Source organism: Cervus elaphus, chromosome 6, assembly GCF_910594005.1.
Source record: "Cervus elaphus chromosome 6, mCerEla1.1, whole genome shotgun sequence".
In the NCBI taxonomy this organism is placed as follows: Eukaryota; Metazoa; Chordata; class Mammalia; order Artiodactyla; family Cervidae; genus Cervus; species Cervus elaphus.
Window position 1 is genome coordinate 44,702,627 of NC_057820.1, and position 17,900 is coordinate 44,720,526.

At 40.3% G+C, this 17,900-nt stretch overlaps 1 long non-coding RNA gene across 1 annotated transcript in view; it reads left to right on the plus strand.

Moving 5' to 3' along the window:
* Nucleotides 1-2,701: 2,701 nt before the first annotated feature.
* Nucleotides 2,702-17,900, plus strand: part of LOC122696576 — a 29,986-nt gene continuing 14,787 nt past the window's right edge. The window contains exon 1 of the long non-coding RNA XR_006341789.1: nt 2,702-2,777. This is a non-coding gene — a long non-coding RNA (uncharacterized LOC122696576). The remainder of the gene's footprint in view (nt 2,778-17,900) is intronic.

Genomic DNA, 17,900 nt, shown 5'->3' on the forward strand with positions numbered 1-17,900 from the left:
GGTTGACCCTTGACTGATGCCAGAGCAAACAGAGACAGCCCTGGACCTCTTGCTAAGATGCTTGGGAGAGAGATCGTTTCTCTCTGCTATGATTGCCAAGCTGGCGGCACGCACGCCCAGAGCTGCTGGAAGTCATCTTGCTACCACGGGAGGAGAGCCTGCCAGAGAAGACATCCAACATAAAGGAGAACAGAGCCAGGGATGGACGGATACTAATTCCTGATGACACCACACAAGTATCGGGATCCAGCCGCACTTAAAGCCAGAACTACTTGGATGTTTGTTATATGAACAAACAAAAAGTCTTCTGTTGTTGTCCAAGTCAGTAATAAGTTGAATTCTAAGGATGCTATACCCGGAAAGGAAGACTACCCACATACAAATTTATAGCCTAGAGAAATAAAGTGTCAGAATATTCTGTTAATTTTCATAGTGTTGAAAAAAGGAAAATATCTCAACGATGAGACTGTTTCCCTATTGGCTTGTTTCCAAAATGTGTCAGGATGAGGAAACTTATTATTTTTTTCTGGCCCCCAAATCTGTTTCTGACAGGCACGTGGTGTTCAGATAGCCAGCATTCGTGTAGAAATCCCCTGTCTGTCCAGCCTTATCATGTTTAGCGGATCTCTGTTTTGCAGAGACTAGGTGTCCCTTCTCCCTCTTTTGTCTTTGCTCAACACATCCTAGGTCTTATCTGGAGCTCTGTGGAAGCCAAGTTTCTCTTTTCAGATGAGTACCTCCCCACGTTAGCACATGAATCATGCTGACAGTACAGAATAGCCTTTACCCCTCCCAGTTCTGAGGAAAAGAGAAGGCCTGGAAGGCTTACGTATCTGTATGGTGACAGTCTACAGAGAGAGAAATAAGACTGCCGAGCCCACACATGCAAAAGGAGGTTGACTTTAGCCCTATGTTAGAGGAATACTTTTCCCCAGAGAGCAGAGTTAGTGCCATGCATCTGTTGCCAGGAGCCATCCCCTAGACTCTTGATGTGGGATTGTAAAATAGAGTTGGCCTAATGACAAAGGGGCACAGAAATTGGAACTTCCTCACTCCAAATGTCTGCTATATAATATTTCCTACTATATAGTAGTAGGAAACTATGCCCAATTGGTAAGAAAGTATTTCATATTCTGCTTGTTGTTGTTCAGTCGCTAAGTCATACCCAACTTTTGTGACCTCACTGACGGTAGCATGCCAGGCTTCTCTGTCCTCCACCCTCTCCCGGAGTTTGCTCAAATTCACGTGATGCCACGTAACCATATCATCCTCTACTGCCCTCTTCTCCTTTTGCCTTCAATCTGTCCCAGCATCAGGTCTCTCCCAACCAGTCAGCTTATATTCTGCACCAGTTTGCAATGGTCACTAGTACCATGAAACAGTACTGGCCTGAGCATCTCTAGGTTAAGGATTGGGAACTCAAATGCCTACAGGTGCCAGGCAGCTGGCAGAGCTGGGTGAAGTGGACTGGGAAGGACCTGAGTACTAGCTTGCATGATTCAAGGAAACTGTCACTCTTCAGCCCCACTGGAGGGCCATGAGCACATGCAGCATGGGCTTTGTGCTGTTGGATCTTATGTGCTTCACCAGAGGGCCTGGAACGCAGAGTCATCCGTTTGTAACCGCTGACTTGATAATAACATAGGTGACAGTTCCAGGTGGCTGGGACTTGGGTTGTGTTTAAACCTAATTTAGTTCACTTTGAATAGAACCCAAAGTGTCATGGTTTACAGCACAGAATCTGGTGTCGGCTGACATAGGTTTGCGGCCTCACTTTGACACTTACTAATATCATGAACTTAGCCAAGGAATTTAACATCTTAGAGATTCAGTTTCCACATTTGTAAAGTGGAGTTGCATCTAGCTTGTGGGTAGGCTTGGGGGATGCAGACTTTGAGGTTAAGTGACATGACACTCTTAAAGCTCCTACTCAGCAGTTTTGTAAAAGTGTGAGGCTTTCATAAGTGCTAGCAATTCTGTGACTAGAGCTGATAGAAATTAAAGTGAGATGTTTTATGTTCTCCAGAAGCATAAAGTCAGAGAAACAATATTGGGTGGTGGTTAAGAGTGGTACAACCCCTAGAGTCAAATCTTGCTCTTTCTAGCCATGAGTCTTTAGCCTCAGTTTTCTCATCTGTAAAATGGAGATATAAAGTTGTCTATCTCCACAGCTTCTGAGGATGACATGATTTGAAACTTATAACTGAGTTAGCATTCCTGAAACATTTAGAATAGAGTCTGACACACAGTAAGTGCTGTGGGAATGAAAGTTTACGATACTATGACTACAATGAAGTTTTAACAGCTCATAACTGTCATTTGAGTAAGACTGTATACATATCCTGGAACTTGTGGTTTACACTATGCTAACTTTAATAACACCTGATGCAATTATTTTTAACTCAAAGAGCTGCAAAAGTTTACTTACTATTGTAAAGGTCACTTCAAATCCACAGTGAAAGGACAGAAGTGTAGAGTATAAAAAATGAATGCAATTATGTCACGTTCTTTAAAAGCAGGTTTTACAAAACTCATCTAGGTAAGAGTCACATAGCTTTGAAACAAATAATTTGTTGAGAGCCTGTTTTGTGCCACGCATGTGGTGAAGCCTAGAAGCAAAGCTGAAACAATAAATGCAGAAAGGTAAACACTTCTTCCATCTCACGTCCATGTCCACACACACTAGCATATGGTCAGCATGGGGGCATTCCCTGAGGTCCTTTTCTACCCTCAGAGGTTACCTGGCAGCGCTGGTGTTCAGGGGATAAAAATCAGAGGTGAGTGCTGAAGTCACGCAGACTTCAAGAGATTTTGATCTGAATTTCGTGGATGTCTGAAAGTAGGCAAGACTGACATCTGTCCTGACTGGGAACTCGAGCAAGAGGCCCGGGAGAAGCGGAGTGATGGGGTGGCTGGGAGACTAGGCTGGTGGAGGAGTTTTCATCTCCAACGAGGGCCACAGGGTCCAGTTCTCCGAGCCTGGGCCCCCAGCTGCCTGGGCATCGCAAAAGCCACATGGGAGAGGTGCGTTTCCTGGACCGCAGTGGCACTCTGCCGAGATCAGACCAGGCTTTACACGCCCGCCTGGGGCCCCCTGGCAGAACTTGCCCTTGGCACCTCCCATTGAGGCGTCCACAAGGCCCTAGCAGCCCTCCACCCTGCTGGCCCACGAGAGGGGATGGCCACGCCGCCGTGCATCGGCAGGGCTGCCCTCTGCGCCCCAACACCACGCCCTGGGTTACCCTTCACTGCCTGTTCTGGGAAGGAAGGGAGCTAGCCGAAATGAGACTTCATTAACTAAAAGGGGGTGAGACATTAGGGAACTGGACTGAGATGTGATTAAAGGACATGCTTCGTAGCTGGGAAAGGGGGTGGAGGTAGTTGTCCGCAGAGCAGTTGGTGACAGTTATTTGGAAAGGTTGAAAACATTTCATGTATGTGTGCTTCTGATGAACTGAGTTACACAGGCACAGGCGGGGTGGCTTTAGCAGCTCAGCAAGCCCTGGTGGTGGTTCCAGCCAGCCCGTTTACATGGGGGCGACCTCAGGGGAGCAGCCATTTAACTTCCCTGAGACTCAGGTTTCTTCTTCATTAATGTGAGGCGGTAATGACCTCTTAATCACCTCACAGGGCTCTGTAGGGGCAAGTGAGGCAATTTCTGAGTGAAAGTTCCTAATAATCAACTATTGCTTATATAAACCTTAGCTATTATTAAATGAATTTCAAATGCACTTCTGCATGTGCTGTCTGATTCATCTCATGATTTAGGGTATAACTGCTTAAAGTGGAGAGTTGAGTATTCAGCTCAATTTCATAAATATTTATTGAATGACTCCTGTTGTAAGGAGCTGTCTGTAGGATTTGATCAGTGTGGACAGCTGGTCTGAATAACATGAGCCTCCTTTACGACTGTGTCAGTGATTTTTGGGAGGGTTGGGTATATAGTTTACTACCACATCATCTTCAACTGTTCAGTTCATTTTCTCTATGATTGCTTGTTGACCTTCCATTTTTTCTGTAGAAAATGGCTGTTAGAATGATGAATAATTGGCTTTGTTTCCATGTTACTTCCTATATCTAATTTAACCTTATTTAGAACTGTAATTAAACATTATTAAATGGTTTAATGTGAGGCTTCACAGTTCAGCTCAAACTGACTTTGTTCAAGGGGGAGAATACAATTTTATTATTGATGTTATTTCAGGTTAGATTATTTTCAAATAGTTGAATAAAGTTAAAGATATTAAATATGTACTTGAAAACTCTAGAGAGAAAGAAAAATAAAACCTTCCCCAAACAATTAAATAACAGTTTGGAGGAGAAAGAAAGCCCAACGTTGTATTTTAAGATAAAGAAGTATACTTTATCTAGAATAATTTATAATTTAAAGGACTGAGCCTGTAGCTTGAGATCTACATGATAATCTCATTGCAATGATCAAATCCAAAGAACTGTTTTCTTTCTGAAGGAAGTCTGATTGTGTGTATTGTTTCCGCATTGTTTTAAAAGTGTAATCATGTATTGCCTCATATTACTTCATTTTATTGCCTAAGTATTATTCTAACAGGAAGGTCAGTCCTTAGAGCAGAGAGATCATGTACTTCTTATGCCCCTCCCCTCAGGGTCCTTCACAGAACTAAGCCTAAAATAATTTTGTGATATATATATTTCTTAAATCTGAATTTGGCAATAAGGAGTTCATAATCCGAGCCACAGTCAGCTCCCAGTCTTGTTTTTGCTGACTGTATAGAGCTTCTCCATCTTTGGCGGCAAAGAATATAATCAATCTGATTTCGGTGTTGACCATCTGGTGATGTCCATGTGTAGAGTCTTCTCTTGTGTTGCTATAAGAGGGTGTTTGCTATGACCAGCGCGTTCTCTTGGCAAAACTCTGTTAGCCTTTGACCTGCTTTGTTTTGTACTCCAAGGTCAAATTTGCCTGTCACTCCAGGTAGCTCTTGACTTCCTACTTTTGCATTCCAGTCCCCTATAATGAAAAGGACATCTTTTTTGGGTGTTAGTTCTAGAAGGTCTTATAGGTCTTCATAGAACTGTTCAACTTCAGCTTCTGCAGCATTACTGGTCAGGGCATAGCCTTGGATTACTGTGATATTGAATGGTCTGCCTTGGAAACGAACAGAGATTATTCTGTCTTTTTGAGATTGCACCCAAGAACTGCATTTTGGACTCTTTTGTTGACTATGAGGGCCACTCCATTTCTTCTAAGATCATGGCATCTGGTCCCATCACTTCATGGCAAATAGATGGGGAAACAATGGAAACAGTGAGAAACTTTATTTACTTGGGCTCCAAAATCACTGCAGATGGTGACTGCAGCCATGAAATTAAAAGACGCTTGCTCCTTGGAAGAAAAGCTATGACCAACCTAAACAGCTTATTAAAAAGCAGAGACATTACTTTACCAACAAAGGTCTATCTAGTCCAAGCTATGGTTTTTCCAGTAGTCATGTATGGATGTGAGAGTAGGAGTCTAAAGAAAGCTGAGCACCAAAGAATTGATGCTTTTGAACTGTGGTGTTGGAGAAGACTCTTGAGAGTCCCTTGGACAGAAAGAAGATCCAACCAGTCCATCCTAAAGGAGACCAGTCCTGGGTGTTCATTGGAAGGACTGATGTTGAAGCTGAAACTCCAATACTTTGGCCGCCTGATGTGAAGAACCGACTCATTAGAAAACACCCTGATGCTGGGAAAGACTGAAGATGGGAGGAGAAGGGGACGACAGAGAATGAGATGGTTGGATGGCATCACCGATGCGGTGGACCTGATGTCCACCGTCCATGGCCATCACCATGGACATGTTTGAGTAGGCTCCAGGAGTTGATGAGGGACAGGGAAGCCTGGCATGCTGCAGTCCATGGGGTCGCAAAGAGTTGGACAGAAAGAGTAACTGAACTGAACTGAACTGAATATATATATCTCTGGCCTTCCCAGGTGGTGCTACTGGTAAAGAAGACACCTGCCAATGCAGGAGACAAAAGAGACTCAGATTCTATCCCTGGGTTGGGAAGATCCCCTGGAGAAGGAAATGGCAATCCACTCCAGTATTCTTGCCTAGAGAATCCCATGCACAGAGGAGCCTGGTGAGCTATAGTCCATGGGGCTGTAAAGGAGTCAGACATGACTGAGCAACTAAACAACAAGAACAACCAATATATATATCTTCGACTCATTTAATTGTCCAGATGCTTTTGTTATGCTGTGATTTTTTTCTTTCGGGCCAGATATTGTTATCTCTAATTGAGCTAAACACTCCATTGTCAATGTATACTTTTTATAAAGTTAAACCTCTCATCAATTACCTTGGGCTGTCAGGCTTCTGTAACAATATCAAGGTGGTTATCATTTCCCCTTTTTAATCTAGAGAAGATTAAGAAAATAAAGTCTCTTGGTTCAGAATGGCGCTCATTATGAGCAACTTTGAAGAAATAAAGCTGGAGAAATGCCTTACAACCTTGCCCAGATAACACATCCACTGTCCTCTGCTTTGGGTTTTGGTTTGATGATCTTAGAAAGTCATCTCCTTAAAGGGAGAGCCATGTTGGATGATATTTGGCCTCTGGTTTCAGTCTAAGGAAGTGGCGGGGAGGAGTAAGAATGATGCTTCTTTCATCACCGATCACTTTGGTGACATCAAAGGATTAAGGGAAGTGTTTTCCCTAGGCCTCTCACCTGTTTCTCTTGTCCCTTCCTCTTCACTCTCCATAAAGCTTATCTTGGAAGCCAGGCAGCATTCGCCATGCGACAGTAAGGTGTGTGTAATACTTGCTTTGATGGGATTGTGTTTATGACATAAATACATGGAGTTGTCATTGAGGCAGGAATTGTTTGCTATCAGGAGGTACATCCTGATTGGGAATTACCAAGGCTGGCCTGTGGTCAGATCATCATCTTCACATAGCTTTCTCTCTCCCTTCATATCTAAACCCTTAGTTTTGTTGCCTTTGTTTTTCATTTTATTTTCTAATCTCAGCCTTTCTATGCATAAACTTTTGTTTCATCCTGAGGAAAAAAAAAATCTCTTCCAATTTCAGTGGGGTAGAGGTGAAAACAAAATGAAACGGAAAGCTGTTCAGATAACCCAGGAGGATTTTAAGACCCCTTTGTTATAACAATCCTTTCATGTCTGAAATATTTATTGGGCCTCTTCCTGGTCACAGTCGGAAGGGAAACCTGAATTGGTGCCCTCTAAGTTGCTCGGGCAGACAGAAGAGTCCGTGTTTACAGTCAAGATGGTGCTTGATCTTGGAACGACAGGAAATGATTTTGCAAATCCAGATAAACTATTTTATCCTAGAAAGCATGAATGCCAAACAAAGTTTAAAGTAAACACATAAGAAGCCTTGCGTTGTGCCCCATGGGTAGGGTGTTGGGAGAAGCTAGCACTTCTCCAGATTAAGGATAATTTGATGTGACAGTTGTTTCTAAGTGACTTGTTTAGCCTGTGGTCCTCCTGTGGGTATAAATTTTGGATTTCCATAATGTAGCAATGCATAGCAAAATAGCAGAATTTGTTTGAACTAATGAATGGGATAGCTCTTCTTTCCCCAACAACTTCTGGAGTTTGCATTCCATGCCAAAAGTTGAGGGTGCCTTCAAGTAGAAGTAGATAGACTTGATCTCCACTCTTGGTAATAGTTTTGTACTGTTTGGTACTAGTTCTTTTCCAGACAGGGTGAAGCTGGCATCTTAGTTCTGTTCTTCTGTCCAAAATTATTTTTAAAATGTTTAAATTTTCATAGATGAATATTACAGAATAATATTGTTTTAAAGTTTCTATAGGTAAATACTATGTAAATAATCACTGAGAAAGTTTGAAAAAAAAGATTAGGGAGAGGGACTTGCACCACCAAATTAGAAAATTTGCTGTAAAGGTAATAATGAAACAATACAGTATTCATATATAATTGATGGAGCACAGAGAATCTGGAACAGACCCAAGTGTATACTTCATACTCCATATGTATACTTCATATGTTTACTTCATATTGCTAAAATGGGCATTTTTAATTGAAAAAATTGTTTAGTAGATGGTGGCAGGATTTTTCAACTGGGTCAGTTAACAGCTAATGTTTAGTGAGCACTTACTATGTGCCAGATACTAGTCTAAGATATTTTCATGTATTAACTCGGTCCTCAATACAAGCTTTTGAGGTAGAAACTGTTTTTTATCCCCTCTTGAATTAAAAAAAAAAAAGAAACATAGAGGCGTTTAGTAATTGGTCCAAAGTCACGCAGCTAATAGAGTGTGGTAGAGTCAGGATTTGAACCCAGGCCATAAAATCAGATCATTACCTGGTTTATGCTATAGTATGAAAACTGACATTCCAGATGGATTAAGTCTATCTGTATAAAAGAGCATCTTTGTAACATCATTACACTGTAAAAATATAATCCAGAGGAATAATTAGTCTATTAGAGAGACTTTTGTAAGCAAGATAGAAATTCCAGAAAAAAATAAAGAAAAACATTCATTTGACAATATTAAAAACAAAACCAAAATTTTCTGTTGACAGGATATCACAAGTAAAATAAAAAATCCAGTGTTTACCAAAGAGGAAATATATTCAATACATTTGACAGAAAAAGCATTTGTATCTGTACTATACAAAGAACTTTTATAAAATGACATTTGTTTTTTAAAAAGTCAGCTTGAATAGGATATGTACTGGCTATTCACAGAAGATAAAATGCAAATGAACAATAAATAGATAACAGTGGCAACATGTATGGTGCGAATAGGCTTTTAGGGAAATCCCAGTTGTTTTGTTTGGTTCTGCTTTGGTCAGGGAACTATGGTTTTCCTTTGTCTTCCTCCCCACCCCACTTTCTTTTCTCCACCATCCCACCTTCCACCCCATTACCTCTCATGATGTTAAAGTTCCTCCTGACCCTCTGTTCAGAGAGCCCAAGACTGCTGGGTGGAGGGTTGTCAGCAACTGGGGACTGAGATGTTGTGAGAAAGCAAACACTTGAGAGCTACCTGGCAGCGATTCCCTGCTGCTCTATTTCCTGGTCCTCTTAGCAAAAGATATTTCCCCTTTCTACTTTGTGATCTGGAATCTTTTCCATCTCTTTCTCTGCCCCCAATTAGGATGGATCTTCTGCCTCCAATTTCCATCTTCATGCCAGAGCCTTTGGGAGAGGGAAAGCAGGCATTAAACTCTTCCTGTTCTGCAGTTGGGCCTGAGGCATCTTGGAGCCTTTGTTTCAGTTTAGAGTGTGGTAGGGGGTGGGGTGATAGAAAAATAACCATCCGAGATCAAAGGTACCAGTGAGAGAACATGGAAAACGCTTTGATTAACATTTTGATATATTATCTTGCCAGAGGCCTGTGTTTTTTAACTTCTCCAGTACTCAAGAAATGGAAATAAGAATGAAATGGCCTTTTTTTTTTTAACCCATTAAATTGGTCAAAGCTTAAAATATTGATAACATCCAATATAGGCCAAAGCTGGGGAGGGGGAAGGGAAGATACCCTTATATGTTGTTGTAAGATGAATTGCTGAAATTTCTAGGAATGTTAAAACATGTCTGTACTCATTAAACATTTACATTGACATGTTATGACCTAGCAGTACGCAGCTATGCACTGAACCCAAAGAAACCAAAGCGCCAGATGTATGGATGTGCTGACAAGGTGACATATTGGAGAATTATTTACCTAGAGGCTGTAGACAACCCACATGCCTATCGAGGAATAACTGAATAAATTATAGCACATTCATAGAATAGAATATGATTGTTATTGTTTAGTTGCTAAGTCATGTCTAACTCTTCTGTGACTCCGTCGACTATCGCCCACCAGGCTCCTTCTGTCTGTGGAATTTCCCAGGCAAGAATACTGGAGTGGGTTGCATTTCCTTCTCCAGGGAATCTTCCCCACCCAGGGATCGAGCCTGCATCTCCCGCATTGGCAGGTGGAATCTTTACCAGTGAGTCACCAGGGAAGCCCATAGAATATGATACAGCACCTAAAAAGAATATCTTAACTCCATGATCCCTTTTATTTTGTAGAAGAACAATATTAAGAGCTTTAAATATGGTAAATATGTTTATATTATGTAAGTGTAAAAGTATGAAGGATATACACCATTACTATTAGTTTAAGGTGAGCATCATAAACGTAAGTGACCTCAGGGGCCAGGCAGAAAGTATTAAATGCAACAGAGTGGACAATGAAACATCTGTAGGGGTAAGATCAAGGTAATTCTCAAAATCCTTCAAGCTAGGCTTCAGCAGTATGTGAACTGAGAACTTCCAGATGTACAAGCTGGGTTTAGAAAAGGCAGAGGAACCAGAGATCAAGCTGCCAACATCTGTTGGATCATAGAAAAAGCAAGGGAATCCCAGAAAAACATCTGCTTCATTGACTATGCTAAAGCCTTTGACTGTGTGAATCACAACAAACTGTGGAAAATTCTTCAAAAGATGGGAATACCAGACCACCTTACTTGCCTCCTGAGAAATCTGTATGCAGGTCAAGAAGCAACAGTTAGAACAAGACGTGGAACAACGGACCGGTTCCCAGTTGGGAAAGGAATACGTCAAGGCTGTATATTGTCACCCTGCTTATTTAACTTCTATGCAGAGTATATCTTGCGAAATGCTGGGCTGGATGAAGCCAAAGCTGGAATCAAAATTGCCGAGAGAATTATCAATAACCTTATATATGCAGATGACACCACCCTTATGGCAGAAAGTGAAGAGAGAGTAAAGAGCCTCTTGATGAAGGTGAAAGAGGAGAGTGAAAAAGCTGGCTTAAAATTCAACATTCAAAAAACTAAGATCATGGCATCTGGTCCCATCGCTTCATGCAAATAGATGAGGAAACAATGGAAACAGTGACAGACTTTATTTTCTTGGGCTCCAAAATCACTGTGAATGGTGACACTAGCCATGAAATTAAAAGATGCTTGCTCCTTGGAAGGAAAGCTATGACAAACATAGACAGCATGAAAAAGCAGAGGCATTACTTTGCCAACAAAGGTCCGTCTGGTCAAGGCTATGGTTTTTCCAGTGGTCATGTATGGATGTGAGAGTTGGACTATAAGGAAGCACACAGAGGCCTGTGTTTTTTAACTTATCTAGTACTGAAGTACTAGAGTGCTGAAGAATTGACGCTTTTGAACTGTGGTGCTGGAGAGTCCCTTGGACAGTAAGGAGATCACAGCAGTCCACCCAAAAGGAAATCAACCCTGAATATTCACTGGAATGACTGATGCTGAAGTTGAAGCTCCAATACTTTGGTCACCTGATGTAAAAAACTGACTCATTTGAAAAGACCCTGAGGCTGGGCAAGATTGAGGACAGGAGGAGAGGGGGTAACAGAAGATGAGATGGTTGGATGGCATCATTGACTCAGTGGACATGTTTGAGCAAACTCCAGGAGATAGTGAAGGACAGGGAAGCCTGGCATGCTGCAGTCCATGAGGTTGAAAGAGTCAGACACAGCTGAGCTACCGAACAATAAATTGTTAGTATTAAGGACCTAAGAAAGTGGCAGAGGATGGGTTCCAAAGCATAGAAGAAGAGATCATTTTGGGGTCAGAAGAAACAAAAATAGGATAGGAAAAGATGTATGTAGGTTGGCATGGTAAATAATGGGAGATGAGGCATTCCAACTGATCACTTTTTCCCCCCTATAGTGTTGGAATAAAGGGTTCCAAGGAAGGCTTAGAGAAAGTTTCCTTGTATTCTTGCCTGGAGAATCCCATGAATTTCCCTAGAAGGAAAGAAAGAACTGAACAGTCAGTGTTGAGTGATGTTTTATCACCAGCTTCAAAGGTTTGGCCATTGTACTCTCTTTAAAAATTAAGGAGCTCCAATTAATTTCCTGAGGGTTATGTTTAACTATGTAAATTAGTTAGTTTTATAGAGACCTCCTTTAAAGAGTTTTGTTCCTCCTAAAAAAATCCCAGCTTGGTGATATGGTTGGGTGATGGTGTGGTCAGGTGATGGTGTGGTTAGGTGACAGTGTGGCCAGGTGATGTTATGACCAGGTGATGGCTGGATATGAAGTGAATTATTCTGCAGAGGACCTGGGCAACCTGATGAGGCAGAATGATAGGTCCAGAACATAGAGATGAACAGGATGTCATTGTCAGCTAATCCCATGTGCAGGTGACTGCCCCTGGACAGAAAAAAAGGGGCAAGGGTCAGGAAACATGTGGACCCTGAGGAGAGCAGAGAAAGTACTGAATCTAAACCACTTTTCCTGATTTTATTCAAGCCAAGAGGAAAGCAAAGGGCTGCGTCATCTAACTTTCTCTGAACTGGTGCTTCAGCAGAATGGGCTGAGCCTCTCCCACTTACCTCCTGATCTCACGCACAAAGTTCATGGCCATCCAGCCGCCCTGTTTGAGTTCCAGCAGGCGAAGGAGGAGAAGGCCACTTGGATGTCCGGACGTCTTCAATCTTGCTCAAGGCTGGCAGCTGTCACAGAATGTCACCAACTAGGCTAGCATCATAGCCACATGCTTCCCACTTCTTAAACCCTTACGTTGTTCTGTGGTTAGTTCTTTTCTGAAAAAGCACATGCTTTTTCAGCTATAGGATTCAAGCTTATGAGGCTTTGAACTATTGAATAGCACCCAAAAATCAAATATTCATCCATCTATCCATCAGATTTACTTGAGGAAGATCTAATTTTCTGTGAGGAAATGACCAACACACTGAAATAAAAAAAATCTGTGTGTAGTGACCATTCTTCATGCCTGATGGTTCATTTTTATGGACCCTTTTGTTAATATTCTGCCTCACTTTGAGTGGATGTCTCTAGCTCATTCATTTGCAAAGCAGAATATCTGAAAAACAAAAATGTCAATATTATATATGTACATGTAGATTAATTAAACTATTTTAAAAGTATAATTGTGATACACTTTAAAAAAACTTCACCAGCACAGAAAATAATAAATAAAAACAAAAGTCAGCTACTGATGTCACAGTTATCACATTATTGACGATTTCTCACATTGCCTCCTAGAATTGGTTGGAGGATGAGGGGCAGTCATGAGGTAACAGGTGTCCTTTTTTGTTTTAACTAAGTGGAATCATATGAGACATTACTGCTTGGCAGTTTCATCTTCTCTATTTGCAATATGTTAAAATCCTCCTTGTTGATGGATACTAAGGTTGTTTTCAAAATCTTTTAATCGTCTAACATTGCAATGAATATCCTTGTTATAGGCAGCTTTGCAGATTTGTGTATATATGTCTTCAAATCATTACAGTTTGGTAGTCATTACCAAAGTTTTCAAAAGCAAAGTTTTGAAAACTAGAAAGAGAGCCTGGAGGCAAAAATAAATGGTATGACATGTCCCTATATTTATCTCTTTGGTCTCTATCCTCAACTGCTACAGATAATTGAAAGCTGACTATAGGAAGAGAAGAGGAGCAGAAAAGTATATCTATGAAACAGGGACAGGGATTTTCTTGGGTGTCATCTAGTTCGGCTCTTAGGAGAGATGTGACTTGGTAATTTTTATCCTGGTAAACTATTTAGAAGAAAGTGATTTCATTTGTCACAAAATAAATTATGTTTTTCTTCTTCAAGTCTTAGCATCGCTGAGGTTTTCCTATCCTTTCCAGCCGTCAGTTTTTGTTCCAAGAAATGCCTGTGATATTTGCTGCTTGTCTTGTAAATTTGACATGCTCATGTACTTAACCTCACAGATTTATTTTCTAATGTATGTACTGTGACTTGATTGTAATCTTATAAACCCCTTCAAAGCAAGCTTGGTCCTATGTCCCTTATAGCACCTCTGAAGCAAAATGCAATGCTTTGAAAATGGTAGTGAATACTTAGTCACTTTATAAATTGATTTCTCTAGAGTCCTGCCTTATTTTTTCTATCTAGCACCATCTGATGAGTAAGGGAAATATTTTTTCCTCTGCCCCTTCCTAAGGTGGCCCAGTGCTTGGCATCTCATATCCCAATCTGTGTTTCCAAGGTCTGGTTGGACCAAAACACGACGTTTCGGTAGACAATGACCATGAACCCTTGTTTTGTTTCCTTTCATGGGTCAGGTGGCCTCAGCTGGCACATAAGTAGAAACAGATGTCGAAAAGGGTAAGGAGGTATGCGGTGCCAATGTCTCAATTCTGGGAAAAGGAAACACTTCGCAGAGAATAGGTGCCACCTGTAGAGGTTATAGTTTGCCAAGTGAAACCAGTTTGGCTAAAGATAGCTAAAAATAATTCCCAAGGGTATAAGGTAATGTTTGTTTATATGTGAGACGGAATGAGGGTGTGTGTGTATGCGTGTCTGTGACTGTGTATGTACCTGGTGCTCGACTCCAGCCAAGCTTGTTGACCCATTTATGAATTCCAATTACTGAAATCATATTTTGATTTAATATTTGACCTGTTCAGAAGAATAGAGTTTTTAAATTGGTTTCTAACAGGCATAGATGAAAGAGTTTTAAATTTCCTTGTTTTCAACTATCTCACTGAGATTTGTTAAGCTATCCAGAAAGGATTTGGGGCTTTGAAGAACTGTGCAACTTTACACAATGATTAAACATTATTTAAATTTTCCTCCTAGCAGAATTTAATTATAGTTGGGGATTCATTATAGTCAAGGCCATTAGATGGAATGTAAAACCCCCTGGAGAAGGAAATGGCAGCCCACTCCAGTATTCTTGCCTGGGAAATCCCATGGAGAGAGGAGCCTGGTGGGCTATAGTCTATGGGGTCACAGAGTCAGACATGTCTCAACAACAAGTACAAAAGCCATGTCTCTTTGGACAAGTTACTGAACTTCTTTGTGCTTCAGTTTCCTCGTCTGTAAAATGGGTATAATAATTGTACCTATCTTGTGGGGTTATTGAGAAGAGTGAATGTTCTAAGAAAGTCAGAGTAAACGGCACACGAGAAGTCATCTATTACTGCTATACTTTACTACAACTACTAATGCTATTATGACGCCAGCCATCACTACTCCAGTCTTTCATCTTTTTCTGTCCACCTTTTCTCCTTTAATTCACAAAGATTGTCAATAATTTAATGTAATCATGAAAGTCCACTGAAATTTGTGAAATATTTCCTAAATATAGGAATCTATAATTTTCCTTGATGTTGGAATTTAAACCATGAGGCTAGATGTCTTAGGAAGGTCACCATGTTTGGAGTTCAATGCCTTGGATTTTCTAGTTCTGTCACTTACTAGCTTAGTGACCTTGGGAAAGTTGCCACATTTTTCTGGACTTTCTGTTTATTCAGCTGTGAAATGGAGGTGGTGAATGAATGAGATGATTTCTAAGGTTTCTTCTGGAAGAAGCTTGGGAAGACTTAACTCTGAAACCAAGATATAGAAAAAAAACACTGTAATATTTTATACTACCAGTTGAACTTAAGTAAGTAAGTAAGTAAAGTCGCTCAGTCGTGTCCGACTCATTGTGACCCCATGGAGGCTCCTCTGTCCATGGAATTTTCCAGGCAAGAGTACTGGAGTGGGTTGCCATTTCCTTCTCCAGGGGATCTTCCTGACCCAGGGATCAAAACCAGCTCTCCTGCATTGCAGGCAGATGTTTTACCATCTGAGCCACCACTTAACTGTTAATTTAATTTACCAAGACAAATTTAAAAGCAGTCTACTATAAATGAAAAGCTTAGGTAACAATTGAACAAAATAGTTATAAAATTTATAAACAGGTTTAAGGATAAGGATACTGGACTATAAAACTTCAATGGCAGGGACAGTGCATTAATATGTATCCTTGTATCTCCAGAGGCTAGCAGAAGACCTGGTACATGGTTAATATTCAAAGTTTGCCAAAATGGAACAAACAAAATTTAGAGTCATTGAGGCTTGCGATCTAAATAATATTCTACTTGGATTGGACTCAGGGTTTAAACTGTGAGAAAATTGGAATTTCTGAAATCTGAGGCTTTATATTAAAGGAGAAGTTCTCTTGTGGTTGTTGGGTCAACATCATCATTATCACCCAGGAACTTGTTAGAAATGCAGATTTGGGGGCTCTCCCCCACGTCTATTGCATGAGAAGTTCTCAGGATAGAGTCTAACAACCTGTGTTTTTGGTTTTGGTTTTTAATTAGAATTTATTTCCTTAGAGCAGTTTAAGGTTCACCACACAACTGGGCAGAAAGTACAGAGAGTTGCTATATATCCCTGTCTATCCAGCCTACTCCTCTGTCAATAGCCCCCACCAGAGTGGTACATGTGTTAGAGTCAGTGAAACTGCATTGACTCATCATTATCACCCAAGGTCCCTAGTTTACATTAGTCTCATTCTTGGTGCTGTATACTCCACGGTTTTTGACAAATGTGTGACATGGATCCACCATGACAGTGTCACATAGAATAGTTTCACTGCCTTAAACAGTCTGTATTTTAAGAAGCCCTCTAGGTGATTCTCATGTACATTAGATTTCGAAACCATTGCATTACAGGATAGAATTTTTCAAAGCTAAATGGGAGAAACAGCCAAGAAATTAAGACTTTTAAATCCTACTTCTAAACTGAAGCTGTAATTGATTTATCCTACTCTCCTCTTAGCGCACATTTGGATGTTCATGATCAGTACAGTCTTTACAGGACTTGGGAACTCTCAGTGTCTGAGTTTCTGCTTCACTCTTTGCTGAAACTGTGGGGGCACCCTTTTGTACAGCATACTCATTGGAAAGTGGGGGAGAGCTGTGGAAAGGACACATTTATTTCTAAGAGAGAATATTTTATTATTGAAAATTTCAAACTTATACAGAGGAGCACAGTTTAATAAATCCTTACATACCTGTTGCTAAGCTTCAGTAATTATCAACTCCTAGCCTGTCTCATTTTATCCATATTCACATTCATCCCTCCCTTCCTTCCAAATTACTTTTAAGCAAATCCAAGATAATGGTATCATTTCACCTATAAATATTTATGGTCCAGAAAAATAGAAGAGAAGGGAACACTTCTCAACTAATTTTATGAAGCTACCATTACCATGATTAAAGAAAAAAAAAAAAAACAAGAAACACCCAGAAACTGTCATTACAAGCAAAGTAAACTATAGACAAATATCCCTCCTAAAAATGGATTTTAAAATATCCTTATTATCAAACCAAATCTAGCAAAATATGGAAAAGGTAACACATCATGTCCAAGTGAATGCAAGGAATTGCATTTTTATCCAAGGAATCCAAGGAATGTTGGTTCAACATTCAAAAAAAATCCATAAATGCAATTTACCAGAACAACCATAGGATTGTCTCAAGAGATTCAGAAAAAGCATTTGACAGCATTCAGCATTCATATTAATTTCTAATAAATTAGGACTAGAAGGAAACTTCTTCAGCCTGATGAAAGGAATCTATGCAAAACTTACAATTTCATAGTAATGGTGAGGGACTGCTTGCTTTCTTCTCAAGCATGGACTTGAGGCAAGAATGTATACCCTCATCACTTCTATTTGACAGTATATTGGAGATTCTAGCCTATATAAGAAGCCAACAAATTAAAAGCATACAGATTAAAAAGGAAAAACACAAAATTGTTTTTACTCACAGAAATATGATTATCTACAAGGAAAAAGAAAGTCCCAAAGAATCTACCAAAAAAGCTACTTAGAACTTCTGTGTGAGTCTAGCAAGGGCACAGGTTACTAGGACAATACAAAAAATTAATTGTATTTTTATATAGTGGCAAAAACCAATTGGAAGTTAGAACTTAAAATGGCATCAATGAATATGAAATGCTTTGGGGAAAATCTGTTAAGATATAGTCAAGATTTGAATGCTGAAAATGATGCGACACTAACAAGAGAAATTATAGCCAAATTCTTAATGATCCCCAATGACCCCTGTCTCCTGTATTTAATCCCTGGGCATTAATGGCCTCAGACTGTGAATAAGGCTGAACTGCTTAATAGAAT